Raw genomic sequence first — 19,829 nt, 5'->3', positions numbered from 1 at the left:
CACACACACACACACACACACACACACACACACACACACACACACACACACACACACACATGCACAAAAAAAACAATCAATAAGCCTAAATAAAGAAAAACAGTTTGCGCTCGTGTACCATTATAGCTTTCAACGTGCGCGATTATTACCTGCACTAACCGCATCGTGCTTCTTGGCGTTGCACTTACGGGTAGTTGGCTCCGGCTTTTCGCGGCGAGACGTGCTAACCACAGCAGAACGGGTGGCGTAGCACGATCGTAGCATGTCCTTTATAAGTTTCTCATCAGCCGATTTTTTTTTGGGGTTTCACGAAAAAAACAAAACAAATTCCCAGAGGGAAGTCTCGCACTGCCACTGTCATGAGAATCGTCGTTTGGGACCTTGATATTTGTCGAGTAAGTCGTGGAATTCGTTGCAAGGACACTGTGTGGTTGCTTTAATACTTTCATTCTGTTGTCTCCCTCAAATGAAACATCCAGAATTTTTAGAAAGCTTAGCGTCAAGAACATCCCGCTTATTGCTCACAATATTCATTGCACTAAAATATAACACGTTTAGCTTGCGCGTGTAGCTGAATGTGGGTAATAGTTAGGCTGTAATACTCAACATTTTATTTTATTTTTTACTCGAAGCAATACTCGTTTGGTTAAAGCTGCGGCCACCGTCAGTGGTTTTACTTAGAAGTGAAATAAAACTACTCATTGTCATAAAACAAACATGTGATGAGGAATTAGCTTTCGGGAAAGCTTAGCTGAGAAGGCACAATGATTTCCGAAGCTATAAGTATGAAGCGCAGACAAGTACCTCCACTGCCCACCATTTTCCATCACGGTTATTATTATCATTATTAACGCCGTAACGGTGGCCTTCGTGCATGTTTTCTTCTTCTCCTAAATGTTTGCATGGGTATCTATGGCCAGCATCTCCGCCGCGGTGATTCACCGTATATATGCCATTCTATTAGCGCAAGCCGGAACAGAGGACCACATGACTTCGGCTGGCATGCTTTTCCTTCTCTGAACTAAAGTTTATTCCTCCTATAGTGCTGAACACGAGCTTAAAAAAATAAAATATTGAAATAAATGAGAAGCAGAAAGAAAGAAAACAAAAGAAGTGTAATTCCGGCAGAACCCATCTCACGATGACTGTTGACGCGTTTCCCATTAGCATTCAAGCAGCATAGCGACACATCGAATTGCTGAATGCACATTCATTTAGTATCTGTACTGGTTATTCAGAGGTTTTCTTCCTTTACCTTTTATCATTGCCTTTTCCCCTCTTCACCAGTGCAGGGTAGCAAACCGCATATTCCCATCTGGTTCACCTCCCTGATTGGCCCTTTATTCCTCTCTCTTCTCGCTATCCCTTGCTTCGGCTATTGCGACATACGCTGTCTCCGTGATCGGTGAACTTTGCTATGACAATCGCTGGCCAGGGTCGGCCATGATGGTATGACGAAGGCTGTATGACGACGATGGAATGATGAAGAACGAATACTGTCGATGGAACGACGAAGGCGGTTTGGAGACAACAGCATGACGACAATGGGAACTGCTCGCTGAATTTCTTTATTTAAGTAATACCTGCCGGGCCAAATGTATTATGGAGGCGAGTGGTTACATCATTTTAATAACACATACAATGATATAGCTAACTACAACTATAAAAATGAATATATATCTATAAGAATAACAACTAAGTTAGATTACTTTATTATACAATGTTATCTGTTGACCGGTGATGATAGCTGTTGGCTGCTGATGGCCTGTGATGGTGACTACAGATCCGTGAAGGTGGTTCCAGTGAAATAGATGTTGATGATTAAAGGGGTTTTAAGGCGCAAGAGCCAGGAGAGGCCAAAGAACGCCAGAGTCGAGCGGTGTTCTGGGCATGTTTTGGTTAGACACGACTTAACACCAACTTTATTTGAATGATCAATCCTAGCCAATACGTATGAAGTGGGAGTAATAAGCGGGTCACGAAGAGTAGGAGTATGATAACAGATTTTATGGCGTAAACACAGGCGGAAAAGCTTACGAAGAGACGCAAGAGGCGGACATTCGAGTGAGTCCTTCCTGGCGCTTATGCATGCTTGGCGGCTGTAGCTATGAAGAATGAAACGAACAGAATTATTTTGGATCAATTCAAGGTAATTAATTAGATTCTATTAGCTGGGATCCCACCCCGCGGCGGCGTATTTGCGCTTGTTACAAATTAACGTTCCCTTTATGAGTAGCTTTATTGATACAGGTGCGGAGGAGAGGTTACGATGAATGTACCCAAGCGTGCGATTGGCGTTATTAATTATGGAACTGATGTGGAGGCTCGAGAGACCAAGTTAGAGAGGTGGTTATGTGCACTCCTATAGGTGATGGTTAGAGCTTACGGACTCGAGGTGAATGTGGTTAAATAAGTAAGTAGCAGGGGAAGATGATATTCGGAAAACACGTGAAACCTTACATATGGTGGTATTAAATTCCATTTGCCAAGTTATGCGCCAGATAGAGACAGACTAGATGCCATTTTGAAGAGTAGTAATGTCGTTTAAGTTGGTAATTTCCCGGAAGACAACGCAGTCATCCACGAATAGTCTTATATTAGAAGAGGCACAGAGAGTTATGTCTTTAACGTAAATTAGAAACAAAAGGGGACCCAGAACGGGACCCTGCGGTTGAAGACAACAGTGGGTTGCCGACTCTATGAAGACAATGGCGTGACGATGACGACGTGACCAGTCGGGTGACGAAGTTTTAATGACGAAGATGGAACAACCACGACGGCATCCCGACCACAAGCACTAGTAGACAACTTGGGTCACTAGATTAGCGTAAGAGGATAAATAGATAGAGTCGAAGTTCCTTAGGTATATATATATATATATATATATATATATATATATATAGGTTAAGAATGCTACCCGCATTAAAAACGTCCGTGTACTTAGATTTGGGTGCATGCCAAGGAATTCCAGGCGGCCAAAATCAATCCGGCACTCTGCATCACCGCGTCTCTAAAAGCGTTGGAGAGTTAAGCCATGTTAATCAATTAGTCAGTCTAAATAGCCGGTACCTTCGCTATAGTCCGATCTTTCGTTATATCAAGCATCCACGCGCGCACAAAGAGGGAAAGAAAGAGAACTGGCAGACTTCGATCAGCGAGTCTTTTTTCCTTAACTGATCCACTGAATTACTGCGAAGAGCAGTTGTGTGTCCCAGACTCTTAATGTATTTAGAAACTCTCATGTGGGTTTGAGAAAAACACCATGTAGGCCCAGTCCCGCGCTGTTCATGAACCACAAGCGACGACACATAGCATACGGCCCCAAACTCATATGGAAAACACGTCCTCAAGTACGTGTCCGCCGCTGCTCACGTCGGATCCTGACCTCCGCAAGCGCAACTCACCATGTACCTCCAACACAGCGACGGCCTTTCTATACACGCTTTTCTACTCATTTGACATGTAACCTTTCAAACCTTTACCTAGAAAATTTAAATGAAATTCTGGGATTTTACGTCCGGAAACCAACGATCTTATTATGAGGCACACCGTAGTGGGGGGATGAATGACCACCTGGGATTCTTTATTCTTAGCTGACTGAGCCACCCGCCGGGGTGGCTCAGTCAGCTAAGGCGTTGCGCTGCTGAGCACGAGGTCGCGGGATCGAATCCCGGCCCCGGCGGCCGCATTTCGATGGAGGCGAAATGCAAAAAACGCCCGTGTGCTTGCGTTGTAGTGCACGTTAAAGAAACCCAGGTGGTCAGAATTAATCCGGAGCCCTCCACTACGGCGTGCCTCATAATCAGAACTGGTTTTGGCACGTAAAAACCCAGAAAGAAGAAGTATTGTGCACCCATTGCACGGTATACAGGAGCGTTTTTATATGTCGCTCTGATCTGAATGCAGCTGCCGCGGCCGGGATCGATCCCGCGACCTCGAGCTTAGCAGCGCCACGCCGTAGCCACTGGGCTACCGCAGCGGGTAAACCTACACCTGAACCCGCAGTAATTCTGCCCTATAGCCGAGCAGGCTTCTTTGCTGTGACCCGAGGAATCTTCTCAGCCAGCGACAGACACGTACAGACGATTTCGTAGTGGTTAACATTTTGATTACAACAGAAGGTGTACGTGGAACAGCGATTAGAATGCTCCGCTTGAAGCCGTTAGATTCCCGACACCACCGCGTAATATTTCTTACGTGGTATGATAATTGTTCAAAAATTCTTGCAAACACACGGACACGTTCAGCCTAGCTCACAACTGCTGTTCGCACTAAAAGAAAATCTAGAGCATTTCGGCAAGCAATACGTTTTGCAGAAGGGTGCACTTGCGAGCTGCAGCTTTTTAAAGGTACCAGGAAGCCGTCCAGCTGATCGTTGATTTACAAATAAATTTTTGGTCTTCGGAACGCACTTCAGTTGCGCCGCTGCCGGTTGTTATATAGGTTCATTGCATGCTCAGAAGGTTAAAGAAATGAAGCTCTAGGAACTAAAGAAATCAAAACAACAGGAATGGAGGAATACGAGAAAATGAGCGGGAAAACACGACGGACGCAACGACGCACTGCGCGCGGATTGCCCGCTTCCCGCCAGTGCGCTCACAACTGTGGTTCGGCTCAAGAAACAGGAAGAAAACCAACGGCGAGGGAATACTAGTGGAGAGGGTGCAAGGTGATTCTTGAGGTCGAGTGTTGCAGCTTCGCAGAAGCTGACGACGTCCTGCGCCTCCTGACAGGATGGGTTCTAGACAACGGGCGACATCATTGAAAAAGAACATAGTTCGAAAAAAAAAAAAGCAGTTACCGAAGGCAAACAGGACCGACGCATTGGAGAACTGAGTGAAAGAAAGCTTCAGTGTGTCAGGCAAGCAGCCAGAAATATCGCTTTCTCGATTGTCTCTGCGCAAGGTTGCTTTTTGATGCCTGGTTTATACGGTGGTCAGCGCGAAACCCATGAGAGTGGTTTGACTGCGCTACCCTTTCAGCGCAGCGTACTTCGAGTTGAAATGTCGGCGGCAAGTGTCAGGCAACACAAATTCTTCCTTTTAGGTCGTTTGCACCTTTATATTGCTTTTAACCGAAACTAGCTTAACCGATGAAAGCTGGTATTTGAATTGCAATTTCAGAAGTGACGCACGCACACACAGACAAACACGCGCACGCACTCACGCCCGCACACACAACGTGCACACGCAGATGCGCACACACACAGCAGCTGCAGCAGCATCGAATGTTGGAATTTCAACGCTCTGATTGTTGCTCACTTGGCTAATATTTTTTCGGTGCGACTGTACATGCGCACGCTGCACACTGGAGTTACAACTGAAGTTGTTTCTCTGTAAGTTAAGTTTCTCTCTGACGCCGCGGTAGCTCAGTGGCCACGGTGTCTCGCTGCTGAGGTCGCGGGTTCGTCCGGGCCGTGGGGGCGGCATATTCGATGGGGGCAAAATGCAAGAAAAAAAAATCTCGTGTACTGTGATTTAGGCACACGTTAAAGAACCCCAGAAGGTGATGAATAATAATCAGGAGCTCCCCACTACGGCGTGCCTCATATCAGATCGTGGTTCTGGCAAGTAAAATTCCGGATTTTACGTAAAAGTCCAGAATGTATTAATTTTTTTATTCTTTTCAGCAGTAGAACGGCTATAACCAATGCACGCATTAGTCCTTTATTGTGCATACATGGGCTGGTGTAATTCTGACTGATCTCTCCGATAACGCAGCCTGAACGATCCTCTTACCACTGAGGAAGCGCAATAAGGAATGGCAGTGGCTTTTATAGAATCGTTACTTAAACGGTACTTTAAACTTTACCTGAACTTAGCCCCTTCCGCGAGATACAATGAAACGCCTTTATATAACGAAGTAATCGGGACGTCAAAAATCCTTTTATTGCGATAGCAATTATATGGACACTCAAAAGCAGATTTCTGCCGTCGGCGTCGCCGTCGCCGTCGCCGTGAGGTTCCGTATGACGTCATTTGGAGAAGAAATCGTCGCCGCGCGCCGAACGCTGTATGTGCGAGTGAAAGGGCGCGAGGGGCGCGTCTTTCACGGGGAGTGAACGCACGGCGGAGAACAAACGCGCGTTCCGCGCCGTGCTCGCTTAAGGGCTGCAGAAGTAGGCGTCTCTTTTCTCCTTTACAATCACCATATATGTAGAGCAAACGCACCTTCTTCCGACGCGCGAGAAGCCGTGGGGGAGGGGGAGGGAAGGGAGGCGACGTTTAGCTGCGGCACCAAGTGCCTATTTATATCACAGGCTCCGGCAACAGTCACCAACGCCGCACGCATTTTGAGCGAACGCGGGCAAAACGCCGATGGCGTCGACAACAGTTCTGCGTGTTGCCGATGCTGCTGCATGTCCAAGTTTATACAGCTGATAAAGCTAATGCAAAGCGATTTATTCACGTGTAAACGTCAAGGAATGCGAGAAACGTCAGGCGAACGTCAAGAAGCGGCGAGGCGACCAGCAGCCAAAATCCGGGCAAGCGCAAGCTCGGGGCGCGTGGTTAGCACTGACACTGTGGCTTGCTTGCTGACTGCTTCGTCGTCGTCTTGTCTTCTTCATTACATTGGCCCCCGGGAAGTAGCGTAGCCATCCTGGCGACTTAAGGCGTTGTCAGTATAGAGGGGTCATAATAGGGCTTGAGGCGACTCACGTGAACGATTTCTCGACCACGACGACGTAAGTCTTGAGACGGTGTCAAAGGCTCAACGTCATAATTGACTGGAGATGTCCGAGCGCGGATGCGGTAAGGCCCATGATAGCGGGCCAATAATTTAGACGAAAGGCCAGGCGTACTCGGAGGAATCCAAAGCCAAACTAGGGCACCGGTCGCGAAAGTAGTGAGAGATCGGTCGGTGTCGTGCCTGAGCTTCTGGTGACCTTGGTCCTCGGTTGTCAATGAACGGGCCAACTGTCGACAATCTTCGGCGTACTTGGCGACATCAGAAATTGCAGCGTACTCAGATGAGTCAGGTGTGTAGGGAAGCATAGTGTCCAGCGTGCATGATGGCTCACGGCCGTACAAGAGGAAGAACGGCGAGAATCCTGTAGTCGCGTGCGTAGCAGTGTTGTACGCATATGTGATGAATGGAAGGACGGTGTCCCAATTTGTCTGGTCTGATGCCGTGTACATCGTCAGCATATCCCCCAGAGTGCGATTAAATCGCTCAGTGAGGCCATTAGTTTGCGGATGATATGCACTGGTCATGCGATGAACGATGTTACATCATTACATCATGAACGATGAACGATCATTACTCCGTATAGCTCTCTACAAGTTAGCTATCGCAATTGATGCTTCGCCTTTCAGGTGAAACTGCGACAACTTTTTTTATACAGATCACTTAGTTGTAAAGGTCGCGCACCCGTATACCACTCACACTCGAGCAGGTTAAGCACGTTCAACAAGAGCAAACCTTTATTTAACTTGAATTCCAGAGAAACTTGGTGAAATAAGCCACTATTTTTTTTCATACTTTGTCCGACAGAATGTGCGACTGCAGTGAATCTTATTGCCCCGAGGTTCACAAGTTATTGCCTGCCTGGTTTGAGGTTATCGCCCCGTGATTTCCGCTATCACCTCCCTTGCCGTCAAAATCAGTTGTTTATTTGCAGGATTTTCATCACCGTTGCCTTCGTGGACGTTCTCCTAGCTGGCTATGAATACGTCGCCGGTCGTCAGTTACTATCACATCACGTCGTTATCAACAGCGATGCATTCGTCAGACGTCGTACCCACTGACACGCTGCAGCGTCTACTTGCAGCGTGTACTCTCGATGAAGGTACAAGGAGCGTCGGTGCTCCAGCCTGGGCTCGTCGGGCAGTGTTATCAGCGAGGTGATTACCAACGATGCCGGAATGTCCCGGCAGCCACTGAAAGATTATATCATGTACTCGTTTAGAAACGCAATGGCAAATTTCGTCTATTTGTGACACCAGCTGGTCGCAATTTCCACGTCGTAAACCTCGCAAGCATTGGAGGGCTGCTCTCGAATCATAAAGTATTGCCCATTTGCTAGGTGGTTCTTTTTCAATGTGTTGCACAGCAGCGCGAAGAGCGGCCAGTTCTGAACCTATTTGTCTTCTCTGGAACAAATTTCCTCTCTCTCACTCGCCTGCTCACTGGAAACTGTTTCCTTATTACAATTTCTCGCGCCGTGGCTATAGCCGCTGCAGGCATCAAAACGCCCCGTAAGCGTCAAACCAAAACCTCGAGGAGCATTCACGATAGCGGCGTGAATGTACTACATTCAGCAGGAGGAGCTCGCGCACTTTTCGCAGAGAAAATTGTGATGACTCACTGGTGGGTGCTGACGAACACTGGCTTCGAGGGGGTTCCCGAGGAAACTGTCTACTCTGAAGATTGTATTTTTGATAACTGTTCAACTCGTGCAGCATTTTACTGATGTGAGTTACGCCCATGACAATGACGCAAAACGTCCGTGTTAAACCTCCGATGTAGCCACCAATGGACAATACAGATAACAACGATGCTTGTTCTACTTGCTGCTCACGATGTCCGTGTTCACGTAAAAAAAAGAAAATAAAGGAAAAAAATAGAAAAAAGGAAAGAAAACGGGAAGCACTAAAGGGCAACTTTTACGGGAAAGCTTGAACGAGTACAACGCTTTGCAGCTAACTTAAGAAGAAACTTTGGTAGGAATGGCGCGGTAGGTGTCAGTGAAAAAAAGTTCTCGCAGGAGCTCCTCTGGGAGTTGTCTGAGTATGCGTAAGCATTGTGCCACTTGCTCATGAAAGTAGCTCACATTTGCAGCGTGAAAGAAGCCCGCGAATACACGCTAAGTGCCCTGAGCGGCCTGTCGCGGGGCAATTTTGCGTGTATTCGCCGGCTTCTTTCACGCTCGGAAAAACACTTTTATGTAGCACGTATTGAGCAACAAAAAACTGTATCGGGAGTTTCTCATGTTGCTCTACAATATTCTCATTGACACTTTTAATCTAATTATAATATTTGAGGAGTTGAATAGTTAATTAGGACAAATTATGTAGTTAGGCGGAATGCAAAATATAATCTGAGTATCTACAAGCGACGGCAAACAACATTACCTTGGTTCTGTTCAGCTACGTGGCATTTGCATATTTTTAAATCTAGGTGCGTGATAGTTGGGACATCCTGTATAACGGACGCAAATATTCTTTATGCAACGCCAACTGAGATCTTTTTTTTTTCTGAATCCCTGCTTCGTGTATAAAATTTAAGATTAAGGCGAGTTATGTACGCACGTAATAGACGATAGAGAGAGATGCTTACCTTACGCATAAGCTGGAGATGATAGCCTGTCTAACATTACTCAGAGGAAAGCATTAACGAAACATTTAGAATAAGAACCTCCCTGCCCTTCCTCTCCTCTCTCTCTCTTAGGATAAGAAGACGGTACTCAGTTAGCTAAGCCGTATACCTTGCACTGGGTGCACGTTAAAGAACCCCAGGGGGACAAATAATCCGGAGGCCCCCACTATGGCGGGCCTCATAATCATTTCGTTATTTTGGCACGCGTAAAACGCCACAATTTTATTTAAATTAGCTCACCCGTAAAGGCTCCTGACGCCAGGCTAGTGGGTAAATCCTATGTTCTACCACGAAAATGGTTCAATATTAAGTAGCTTCAAAGACTGCCAAAAGATATTTGTGAAAAAAAAGCACATTTATGAAATTTTCAATGTATGCGTGCGTATGTGTGGTGATCGGGGAAGGGTTGAGGGAAGAAACATTTATTGAATTCTAACTTGGCGCGGCTGCTCAGGGGCTCGGGCCTTTTAGCACAAGGTCACTGGTTTGTTTTCCGGACGCATTCCCATAGTAGTGGAAGAAAAAAAAACGCTTTCATCGCTCGCTTTGGACTACAGAGCTCCAAGTGGTCAAAATAATCTTCTATTACCGCTTGCCTCGTGCTTTTACTGCTGAGTTTAGAGGTTAAGATTGATCGATCGGTCACTCACTCACTCAATAAATCAATCAATCAATCAATCAATCAATCAATCAATCAATCAATCAATCAATCAATTGAATAATAATACCTTTGTATAATACGAAGTATTCTGCGCAGCCCAAGCCCAAGCTGCTGCAATATGATCTGACAACATCGGCACATCCCATAAAGTAATCAGAAGGCACAAAGTTTTGGCTTTTCCATTATGTTAAGATGTGACAACGCGTCTTCAGCCATGTGCGCCTCTCTTTTTTTAATTAATATAATTTTTTAATATTTATGAACTGTCTGTTTCAGGCCATCAGAGGAAAAGCAAAGGTTTGCGCTCGTCTACATAGTTTCACTGAAAATTTAGCCTTCTGAACTCATAGCCTCGAAAACCATGGGAGTATAATAAAGTTTCATTTTTTTTTACTTCAACTGATCAAAGAATAACGAAATATTTAGTAGACAAAAATTCGCTAGTTAGGCAAAAGAAATACAAATAAAAATAAAAATTCAAAGACTATTGCAGTGCATTACTAGACGGTTCTTATATTTCGCGCTAACTTCCGCAATTTCGCCTGCCAAAGCAGAGGTACGTGATACAAGTGGTTCTTAGAATGACACCGCGGTATATGAAAGGCAATGACACTCATTTGTTTCTGCAATATTTATTTATTTATTTATTTATTTATTTGTAAGGTGTTACGTCCCAGAATTGCATTTTGATTGTTTGTTGTTTATTGGTGCAAGGGCAAAGTGAGGCCTAAAAAGCGCCAGCACGATGTTTTAAACTCCACTAGTTCTTATAGGACATAAATTAGGAAGGATATTTAGCGATGCAAGGACGCTCTAAAACGGCCATGAAATCTAATGGCTGTATAGAAGCCTATAATATATATACTGAATAAAAAAAATGGACGTGCGTTCGAATAGATGTTCTATGACAATGTATTAACAATGACATAACAAAGAAAACATTAAGAAACTGTCCGTAAACTACGCTTGCAGGAGCTCTACATGCACCCTAATGGGAGTCCTTACTAAAAAAAGACAACAGGGGCGAGAGCTACTCTCAAAAAACAATATCACTGCAGCGATCTCCAGTGGGATGCCGTGCTACGAATAACTTGTAGACACCGCGTGCAGTGCCCCTACTTCATTTGAAAATTCATAAACAGTTCTGGGGTGAAAAAGTGGCTCATTGCTAAGAAAGAATCCAGGATGTAGAGGAATGCGTGGTCGATAAGCAAGAGAAAAGCCCTTTTTCTGTTTCTGCCCCTAATTCACGACATTCTAAAAGAACACGGAGGACTGTAAGCGTCTGAGAACATCTGCTACAAACAGGAAGATTACTGCCAGTCAAGAGGTTAGAATGAGTGCTGTATGTATGTCCGATTCTCAATTCACAATATGTGACATCTATGTGCCTTTCCTATTCTTGCTGTTATCCAGTTCTCCAAGTATGCCTTAATTACGTGTAGTTCATACGCTGATTCGGTGCCCCACTCGCTCTACCATTGTTTCCCTCAGCTGTTTACTGAAAAGTGGTTTTATATCCAAGAGCTCCATGGTTGGATGTGAAACATGCCTTAGTGAAGTTTTACGGATTAATTTTGCCGCCTGGGGCTGTTACACGCGCATCTGATTAAATTATGGGGTATTACATGCCAAAACTACCATCTGATTATGAGGCACGTCGTAGTGGGGGTCTCTGGATTAATTTGGGCCAACCGGGGTTCTTTAACGTGCACCTGAATGTAGGTACACGGGTGTTTTCTGCATTTCGACCCCATAGAAATGCGGCCGCCGTGGCCGGGATTCGATCCCGCAACCTTGTGCTTAGTAACCCAACACCATAACCACTAAGCAACTACGGGGGATCTCCTATTCTAAACAAGTGAGCGTTTTTTTTTTTTTGGCATACGCTTGTCCCTCCTCTCTCGTAATCAATGCCGTGACTTTGTACTCAGCAACCGATGTCCACCATGGTATGCCGGGCCTGAGGCAACCTGAAAGTGGCTTCAATGCGATAAGTGATTAACGTTCGGCAGATTTTCGTTCGCCTCCCTTTTATTGCCCACTTCCTCGCAGCGCGAAGCTTTTACTAATACTCGAGAAAAGCAGAACGGAAATATTCAGCAAATTTATTGAGAGTAAGAAACAATAATTTTGGCGGTGCTCATGACTGCGCAGAGTAGAATGGCAGTCTCAGTTTGTGGAAGTTGAAGCTTGCAAACTGGCGTTAAACACGATCGACAAAGAAGCTTTGGCTACGCTAGAAATGTGCAGTGGGATATCGGGGAATAAAGCAATGAGAGAGAGAGAGAGAGATAAGGAAGGCAGGGATGTTAGCCAGTCAGGAGTCCGGTTGGCTACCCTACGCTGGGGGAAGGGAGAAGGGGAAGAGAAAGAAGGGAGAGAGAGAGAGGGTGGGGTATGGAGACGTGCACGGACGGTACTGCAGAGTCAAAGACGCTCGTATGAGCGACCTGATAAAGTTTAGTGCCAGGAATCTGAAAAAAAAGAGACTCTAGTGACTCAGATTCTCTAGCTCTTTTACTACGAACCGCAGTCTGAAACACGCAATAAATATGTAGACTATAAGAACGTAGTCAGCCACAAGTACTTGAAAATCCCTCAGATCCCGCAAGCTGCATAAAACTCCTGCAACCTTTAAGATAGCTGTCCAGACAGACACGCTGTGCGCTTTTCCTAGCTTTTCAGAGAAGCTTTAGCTTGGGGGTTCCTATATAAATACATGGGAAAGGAGAAATCCTTTTTCCTGGCATTAACTCCACCGAATTGAAAGAGGTTTTTTGCAATAAAAAAGAAAAGTTAAAATCTAATGACTGTAGAAAGAGCATTTTTGTTTCAGTCCATATATTTTTAAAACAAAATTTGTTGAATATTGCAAAATTGCAAAACACTCAAGTATCAAGTTTGTAACTCTGTAACTCCACAACAAAGAACGATATTACAATTCCGTCGATTCCTCCTAATACGACATCCAAAGCAGAAAAAGTCGCTGTATTATACACCGTTCTATAAAAAAACAGTCAGTTTCGCCCGAAAGGCCATGCATCGATTGCGATAGCAAATTAGTAGAGAGCTATACGAACCAAGGATGGTAGTTTAATGGGCCGTATACAGTTGTAAACATTCACTTACTAACTAAATAGACAAACACGGTGTCACGCGCGCACAGGTAAACATGAGCACATCTCGCTCGATGACCCGGAAACTCGCTGTGAAAACGCCGGAGTGGGAAAGCGCACCAGCAGCAGCGGGCAAATTGACCTTCGTGCTGTCTCTCGTCTCGCTTCAACGCAAACTAAACGTCGAGCTACCGGCACTCGGCGCATGCACTTTGTCCACATCGCAGATAGCTTTGAAGATGAGGTCCGCACGGCTGCCGGTTCACCCTCGTACGCTTTCACTCGCACACACAGTGCACTGCGCGCGGCGACAATTTTATTGCTGTTGGAATTTATGCGGAACCTCACGGCGACGGCGATGACGATGGTGACGACGACGACGATGGTGACGCCGACGGAAGAAATGCGCTTGGAGTGGCCATTTAATTTCTATCGCAATTATATACTCCGAACTTGTGAGTAGGACTGTTGCAAAACCCCCGGAAACAATGTAACAAATTTATGTAAACTATAACTTCATATATAAAATTTGACCGCTTTAGATGATCTAACAGGTCCCGTTTACAGAATTGCCATATCTGTTTTTCGCTCAGAGTTACAGATTTACAAACATTGTACTTCATTTTTTTAATTTATCCAATATTTGGGAATTTCCTAGAAACATTCAAGCATTAAATCAAAATTCTGCTTCCTGTAGTCACTAGAAGGTAACCTTTTCTCTAGAATGCAAGAAAATTTATTCTAATCGGTCTATGGTTGTCTCATAAAAACATTCTTGTGCTTCACCTGCATTTGGATAAGAAAATGGGAGTTGGCCCCGAGCTTTGGCGCTTCTACGACTGCGCCACCATCTCTGTGCAGTTTTCGAAAACCACACAACCTCTCCGTGGCTGCTCCTCAGAGCCACCTTGAGGGAGCCTTCTTTTGCTTTACTGCACTCTGTTCTGCGCAGTTCGGCTAAAGCCACGCGTAGTGCGACTCTTACGCCTGCGTAGCGAAACTGTGTCCGCGTTGCGCCGGACTATATCCGTGCCTTTATGTCACGAGTATTGGCTTGGCGGCACAGGTGAATACTTTCGCGAACGGACGAACGAAATGACGTGTTGAGTTAAGCTCGCCGCTATTTCTTGGCAATAAAATTAAATTTGGGTCCCCAACCTTGCTTCGCTTTACGGCTTCACTGCATGTAGTGATATGATGCAGCGAAAGCGCATTACAGGGCAATGCTGGGGAGCCGCACGAGTCTTAATACCACTACGAAACTGGGCGTGGTGGCACGTGTGCACCTAACCTTCACAGCTGATCTGGATTCAGTGCGAAGGCTATGCTGAACAGCAGCTCATTGCAAGCAGGCGAACGGACACATTCAGCTCATTTCGCATAGCTCATAACCGTTGTTAGCAGTAAGATATAATTTCAACATGCGGAACTGGCGTCGCTGCTATTTGGTTGTCTCTCTTTTTATCTAGCGTCCACGGCACTCGCCTTAGTATTTGATACTTAATAGTTGTACTCCTTACTGGAGTAATTATTCATAATCAAATAAGAAGTAACACCTTTCTGAGCCAAACTTTAGGCATTTGAGACGGTTGATTCAACATTCAAAGCAAATAAGCGCAAATTCAACGAAAGCTCGTGTGAATACTATGGATGTGAGTGCACTATGTATATGAGTACACTATACTCTAAGCGACATCGGCTACTGTAGACTAAAGCGAAAGGCCACTTCTTTCGCCTGCAGGTGGCGCCACGCAGTAACCGCCCACCGGACGTACGAACCACTGAGCTACCAGTGAAAGTCGTGCTATGGTCGTGCCTACAAAATAGTGCAGGAAGGAGATTTAAAGACACTGTAACGTCATCAGCGAGGAGACTCGCTGTGAGCGTACAGTCGCGCGGCAATTTTGCGTGTATTCGCGGGCTTCTTTCACTCTCGCTCGAAAAACACTTTTTTTTGTAGGACCTATTGATCACCAGAAAGCTGTATCGGGAGTTTTCCATGCTGCCTTACAATTTTCTCATCGACACTTTCATAATAGGGACAGTACTTCTCGAGTTAGATAAATAATTACAGCTACCTAATTAAATCTCAATAACGAAAAAAAACTACTGGCGGCTACTCCACTGTACTGGAAACAATATGCACTAGGTTTTCTTCGAGTAACGCAATTGCTTTTTTTTTTAAATCCTGGTGCATGATAGTGCACGGAGCACCCTCTGTAATGTTTGTTTTGCGGTTGTTATTTTTCTTTCTTTTTTTCTGTTTTCCATACTTGAGGGAAGCAAAGAAAACATCCTCGGCATAAATTTTCAGCGACGTCTTCTGAGCAGAATAACTGTGAGAGCCTGCATGTCCCAGTGCAAGTCTCGATGTAGCCGTGGCTGCTAGTCGAGAGCACCCAGATCACGCCGCCTGCGAGTTGCAGCCCTGTGGCGTTCTTTGCAGAGACCCGCCGCGGTGGTTCAGTGGTTATGGCGTTTCACTGCTGAGCCCGAGGTCGCCGGTTCGATGTCCGGCCGCGGTAGCCGTATTCTGTTGGGGGCAGAATTCGAGAACGCCCGCGTACTTATATTTGGGCCGTGTGGTCTGAGGTGGTCATAACCTCAGATCACCAAAATTAGTCAGAACGACTTCATTACGTCGTCCCTAATAGCTCCAGTGTCACTTTGGGAGAGAGGGACGAACTTCATTTTACAAACGAATCTTTGTCTGAGCCGTAGTCGCTGGTGACACGTCATGTGCTGCTTCGAGGTTGGGAAATATCCTGGATGTGGTGCCCAAGGAGTCGCCTCAGTATGGGGCACAGCCGTTCGGGTGGAGTGCACCATTAAATCTAATGAATGAATGAATGAATGAATGAATGAATGAATGAATGAATGAATGAATGAATGAATGAATGAATGAATGAATCAATCAATCAATCAATCAAATATTCAAGGGGGCGTATGGCTTGGCTCTGAACATAGGTGCCAATTTGCGCCTCTCTTTTCATAGCTATGTTTCACCAACCAGGTAACTCGTGTCGTCTGTTGCCTTTCTTCGACCCTTGTTTTACCGAGGTATTTTGTTTACAATCATCACCAACTAGCCCAGAAAGAAATACTTCGACAAAAAACATTCATAAGGCAACTCCCCTGCCCTCTTCCTGACGCTATCTAGGTATAAAATAATGTCTTCATCAATCTCTATTATAGAAGCTGACGTTAATATGAAACGTAATCAAGTGGCGTTTTCATAGTTTTGTTTGCAATAATATGAAGACATTTTTGTCGGTCACGAAAGCAGCCAGCCCAAAATCTGTTCCAACTTCCACACTGTGCACACAATGTATAACGGAACGTATATTAATAGCGGTGGTGGCAGTAAAGTCAATCACGAAATCTGCATTTCTCGTCAAAACCTAAACGAAGAACTGCGCCTTGTATGCAGCGACCAGCAGCAAACGTCACGTCATCGGGATAGCCCTTGAGCTTAGCGCTTTTCCCGTTTTGCACGGTCACGCGGAATGGGCGAGGCTCTTTAACACGAGGCCGAGATTAATCCATTGCCCGTTATTCTTCTGCCTCACCTCGCCTTACCGCCTCTGCGTTCCAGGAAGTGCGGCTGCCTGCGGAAAATCGAGCCCCGGTGTTGCTCACTTCCTTTACATTGCGAAACTACCACCATCTCCTGCACCGGCCCTGCACTACGTGGCTTTACGAGTATTAACCAGTGGATTTTCCGAGCGTTCGGGTCGTAAAAACGTTTTCCGCATCGATAAACAGTCTCGCACGGCAGTGATCAAGATCATGGTAGGCAAATCAATGTATCCAAGTCGATGGATCTCAGTCGATGATAAAAATTTCACCGACTGAACAGTGGCCAGCGCAACATGCTAAACCACACACGTGATCCTTGGTGCGCGCGCATAAGGCCCCCGTATAGCCATCTCTGCTACCCCTGGTGCCTGCAGGCCTTGCGGAGGCCCAAGCACGAGGCATAAGCTACATACAAAATAAAATACTAAATGTAAAAAAAAATTAAGAACAACAGAACTTCCGAACTAAACACAAGAAGCATTTTGGAATTAAGTATAAAAATAGAATGCAGCGTTATACAAGCAATACACGGCATATTTGAATGAACACAGCATCAAATCTGGGAAAGTACAAGAAGTAATAATGTCATAGTAGAGAGGTCATAAACCCGAATAAATTATAACAAAATTGTACCAGGGACTATATGCTAATCCAGAGTAAAAACAGTTAGTTAACCTCGAAAACAAACCATATTTAAGTAGAAATGCGTTCCATTGAATCGGGGCTCATTAGCTTTACTGCAGGTAAACTGTTCCACTCTGTTATTGTGCGTGGAAAGAAAGGATATTTTAAAAAGTTAGTTCGAACATTGTAAAGTGCGAGATAGGCAGCGTGGAAATGTCTTGTTTGGCGGGCCGTAAGTGGGGTTATGAAAGGCTGGGGTGAAAGCAACAATTAGTTATTATTAAGTAGAAAAATAAATTGAAGTATGCGAATTTTCTTCTTAATTACAGTTTGAACGTATAGTTCAGCAACGTTTGAATAAGAATTTCAATCATTAGGTTGGTAGGGGAGTCACTTGTGCGTTATTTCGAAAATTTAAACTTTGCGGCCTTGCGCTGAATAATTAACAGCGCAAGGCCGCTGTTAACAGCGGCCTTGCGCTGTTAAATAACAAGGCATCAATGTTATGCGTTATAACAAGGCATCAATGTTGCGCGTTAAATAACAAGGCATCAATGTTATTTTTAGTAAAAGGGTCCCATATCGCAGGCATTATTTAGCTTAGGGCGGCTGAGCCAGGTATAAGCAATTAGTCTAGTTTTAGAGGGAGCACGTTTTAATTCGTGTCTTAGAAGGCAAATATATTAGAAAGCCGAGATCCATCATCACCATCCTATATTTATGTCCACTGCAGGACGATGTCCCTGTGATCTCCAATCACCCCTGTCTTGCGCAAGCTGATTCCAAGCCGAGATAATGTCACGCAAATAACCAACGGGTGAATTCACATCAGGATTAGAGGAACCACAGACCCAATCAATTCCTGGAAGACTGAAATTACTGACTAGAAACATTTTTGCACGCGTAAAAGACGCCTATGTTCACCCAGATCATGAACAGATGCCGGGCAGAGTCAATCGCACTATAAACAGCAAACAGTAACAGAAATGTTATTCCGACATGAAATTTATAAAGAGATCATCTCGAGATGAACAGCATGACGAAGAAGCCCTATTGGGATACTTTCTTTTACCAAGATAGCGACACCGCCGCCTCTCGTAGATCATTTACGGCGGAAAGTGCGGTAAGTAAAGGAAAAGACGTCCGGATCATCAATGACATCATGCGAGCCACGCTTCGGCTATTACGACGATATGCGGGTTGTTACCAACAATAATAACCTCAAGCTGATCACTTAAAAAAAAATATTTGTTCAGGTACCTCGCAGGCTCCAAATAGAGGGGTGCGAGCTGGAGCAGTTTGGAAATTGTTATTTCAACATCGTTATACAATAGTAAATAGATAAACAAACTGAAAAATGAAACGAAAAGGAAACACTCGAAAACAACATCCTGCGTATATTTTCTTCGAAGATAACAGGGTCAGAGATGTGAACAATCACTTTTGTTCACACCTCAGATGTGATCAGTTTTGTTCTTTTTATTCCACCGGCAGATACGTTTAAGCCATTCTCTAGTGCTCGGCTTTAGAACATTCAAGAGATTTTCCACGTTTCTACAACGCCATCACTGTTACTGTAGAAACATCGCCTGTGGAACAGTTAAGGTGACGCAATTCCGCGCAACTGTGCGCCAAAGTCCCGTCGCACAGTTATCGCGTAGGAAAACGTGGTATGCGGTATTTTTAATGCGATTAGGGCATTCTTGAGAACTTCGCGCCACGTTTCGGTGTGATGCCCATTTCTAATCTCTTTGACACCAACTTGTGTCGCAGGGTGTGCGCCTCTCAATTAAAAAAAAAGAAATTAAAATGAAGTGGGTGAGAGGAGCTCTGCCACTCCCACGTGCGTCGTCAATTTCTTTAATAAACACTCTGCACGCGCGCATACCACAACTGGGTCTCGTCTCGTGCTTCCATCATTATAAACATCACAATAAGTATATAATAATCATGGGATGATATAAAACATACCACCAACTACACATCCATCATAAGAACTATTGGTAATCGCTTAACGTCGCTAATCCTCAATAAACAATGGATGCGCCGCCAATTTCTGTTTGTCGTGATGCGCTGAAAAAGTGCTGGCGCATGCTTGCGCCCGCATTAAATGGCCCCCAATTATCGAAAAGGAAGCACAGTTTTCTGGCGCAATGCCTGCGCGCACGTCAAGTTCGGGGCTCCTGAAATACATTTAGCAGTTGTTTTCTTGCAATATTGTCTTAACTAAATGAATGAAGAAAGAAAAGAAGGAAGAGATATGACCTCAGCGTTCTTTTCTTTTATCAGGGTGGCTTCTGGGGCCACTCGAAGATGTCATTTTCCGGAATATAGCATTTGCTCGAAACATAACACGGAGTTGTCCTCGCGCTTCCAACAATTTTAACTCACGTATGCAAAGCGGTCGTTTGCTTTCCGCCACCCGAACCCCCACCACCCGTCAGGAAAAAAAAAGAGAAAAAAAGATTAGATTGCGATTCCAGTTGAAACAGCGGATCTAGAGCCTTCCGGTAAATAAAAAAAATGAT

This window comes from Dermacentor silvarum, chromosome 1 (assembly GCF_013339745.2).
Source record: "Dermacentor silvarum isolate Dsil-2018 chromosome 1, BIME_Dsil_1.4, whole genome shotgun sequence".
NCBI classification, from domain to species: Eukaryota; Metazoa; Arthropoda; class Arachnida; order Ixodida; family Ixodidae; genus Dermacentor; species Dermacentor silvarum.
Note: the sequence above shows the minus strand (reverse complement) of the source record.